At 37.4% G+C, this 2,768-nt stretch overlaps 1 non-coding gene across 1 annotated transcript; it reads right to left on the bottom strand.

Annotated features, from left to right (window-relative positions):
• Positions 1-1,255: 1,255 nt before the first annotated feature.
• Positions 1,256-1,362, bottom strand: LOC112731729 (small nucleolar RNA R71). Its single transcript, XR_003167493.1, has one exon. It is a non-coding gene; the product is annotated as a small nucleolar RNA R71 (small nucleolar RNA).
• Between the last annotated feature and the right edge of the window lie 1,406 nt (positions 1,363-2,768).

Genomic DNA, 2,768 nt, shown 5'->3' with positions numbered 1-2,768 from the left:
TGACTAAGCCAATCACTCAATCATTATTGCTTGATCCATCAATTCTCGTGGGATCGACCCTCACTCACCTGAGGTATTACTTGGTACGATCCGGTGCACTTTCCGGTTAGTTTGTGGTTATAAATTTCGCACTAAGTTTTTGGCGCCGTTGCCGGAGATTGACTGTGATTGACAACCACTCGTTGTTTGATTGCTTAAATTAGATAATTTTTTTAATTAATTTTTTTAGTATTATTATCTTTTATTTTCTATTTTATTATTTTATTTTCTTCTTTAGTTTCGTCCACACCCACCTCCTGTCTTCGTTTGTTTTATTTTACTTCCCTTTTAATATTTTTTAATTAATTCATGAACGTCGTTAGCTTACCTTATTCATCTTATTTTCATTCGCTTCCGTTGCTCTTTTTTTTTTTTGTGTTATTTCATATTACTTCGTTCTTTTCCTTGCATAAATTTTATTTTCCTATTTTTTAGTTTATTTAATTCTTGATTTTAATTTTTGAATTTTTTGTTCAATTATTTTTTTTCAATTTCTGAAATTAAGTTTGGCATTTTCTAGTTATTTTTATTTTTATTTTTCTTATTTATTTAGCTCCATAATTAAAAAAAAATTTGTCCTAAATTTACTAGTAATTTTATTTTATTTCTTTACACAAGTTACCTCATTGGAAATTCTCTGCACTCCGTCGTAGAGAATCCCATCTTTTCTTGTTTTCTATCTATTTATGAGCAGGAACAGGAACAAGGAACTTCTTTTAGACTTTGATCCTGAATTTGAAAAGACTTTTAGGCGGCGTTTGCAACAAGCAAGACTGCAGAATCCACTATGGATCATAATAATGCTGTTGATGCCAATATGGCAAATCCGAATGGGAATGAGCAACCTAGGAGAGTGCTTGGCTCTTACTCTGCTCCTACTGCATATCTTTATGGAAAAAGCATTGTGGTGCCTCCTATAGCTGCGAACAACTTTGAGTTGAAGCCATAATTGGTCACCCTGGTGCAACAAAACTTCCAGTATCATGGTCTTTCCCAAGAAGACCCAAATCCATTTATTTCTAATTTTCTGCAGATTTGTGATACTGTGAAGATAAATAGAGTGAATCCTGAGGTGTACAAACTCATGCTCTTCCCGTTTGCTCTGAGGGATAGAGCAAAGCTATGGCTAGATTCCCAACCCAAGGAGAGTTTGGATACTTGGGACAAGGTTGTTACTGAGTTTCTTACTAACTTTTTCCCACCAAAGAAGCTGACTAAGCTTAGAGTGGAGGTTCAGACTTTCAGGCAGAAGGATGGTGAAACTCTTTATGAAGTTTGGGAGAGATACAAGCTACTGACTAGGCAATGCCCTCCGGACATGTTCTCCAAATGGACCCAACTAGATATCTTTTATGAAGGTTTAGGTGAAATGTCCAAGATGTGTTTAGATAATTCTGCAGGTGGTTCATTTCACAAGAAAAAGACACCAGAGGAGACTATTGAGCTTATTGAATTAGTTGCTAGCAACCAATATTTATACTCATCTAACAGGAATCTTGTGAACTCTGAGGCTCCTCAGAAGAAGGGTGTTATGGAAGTAGAAGCTCTTAATGCTATTCTTACTCAGAACAAGCTTATGTCTCAGCAAATAAATCTACTTACTCAGCAGATGGGTGGTATGTAAGTCTTAGCTATCAACACCCAAAATTCACCTCAAGAAGTCTCTTATGACATGACAGGTAATTTTGTACAAAATGATAATTATGATTATACTTAATCTTCTTCTGAACAAGTCAATTACATGGGGAGTGCTCCTAGAAATCCCAATAATGATCCCTATTCTAAGACCTACAATCAGGGGTGGAGAAATCACCCAAATTTTGGGTGGAGAGAGCAACCTCAGAGGCCACAGAATTTTTATAATAATTCTCAAGGTGGTTTTCAACAGAATAATTTTAATAACCACCAGTTTTAGTCATCTCAGCAAGCAACTTCTCAACCCCAGCAAAACAATGATTTGGAAGCAATATTGGCAAAATTTAGATAGGAAACCAGAGCATCAATCAAGAACTTGGAGATTCAGATGGGTCAATTAGCCACAAAAGTTAATGAAATTGATCAGAGGACCACTAATAGCCTTCCTGGTAACACAATTCCAAATCCAAGAGAGGAATGCAAAGCTATCACCTTGATAAGTGGACAATTGGCAAGTACGGAAGCACACGTTAATGAGGAGCCAGTTGAAAAGGAAGCTCCAGAGGAGAAGAAGGAAGAAGTAGAGCACGTCCCTCCAAAGCGTGCGGACAACCCATTCCCAGACTCTCTTGACACTTATCCTACACTGCCAAAGGCTCCTGAGTATAAGCCTAAAATGCCATATCCTCAGAGACTTCAAAAGGAGACCAAGGACAAGCAGTTTTCAAAGTTCTTGGAAGTCTTCAGAGAGTTGCAAATTAATATTCCTTTTGCTGAGGTTTTGGAGCAAATGCCTCTCTATGTCAAGTTCATGAAGGAGTTGTTGTCAAAGAAGAAGCCTTTAAAGGGAGATGAGATAGTGGTCCTGACTAAAGAATGCAGTACCATCATTCAGAATAACTTGCCAAGGAAGATGCCGGATCCAGGGAACTTTCAAATTTCATGCACCATTGGGAGCACAACCTTTGAGAAAGCATTATGTGATCTGGGAGCAAGCATCAATTTAATGCCCTTGTCTGTGATGAAAAAGTTACAAATCTAAGAGGCACAACCCACAAGGATAGCATTACAGATGGCAGACAAATCTATGAAGT

The sequence above is a fragment of the Arachis hypogaea genome, chromosome 12 (genome assembly GCF_003086295.3).
Source record: "Arachis hypogaea cultivar Tifrunner chromosome 12, arahy.Tifrunner.gnm2.J5K5, whole genome shotgun sequence".
NCBI classification, from domain to species: Eukaryota; Viridiplantae; Streptophyta; class Magnoliopsida; order Fabales; family Fabaceae; genus Arachis; species Arachis hypogaea.
Note: the sequence above shows the minus strand (reverse complement) of the source record. Positions and strands in the feature narration are given on the sequence as shown.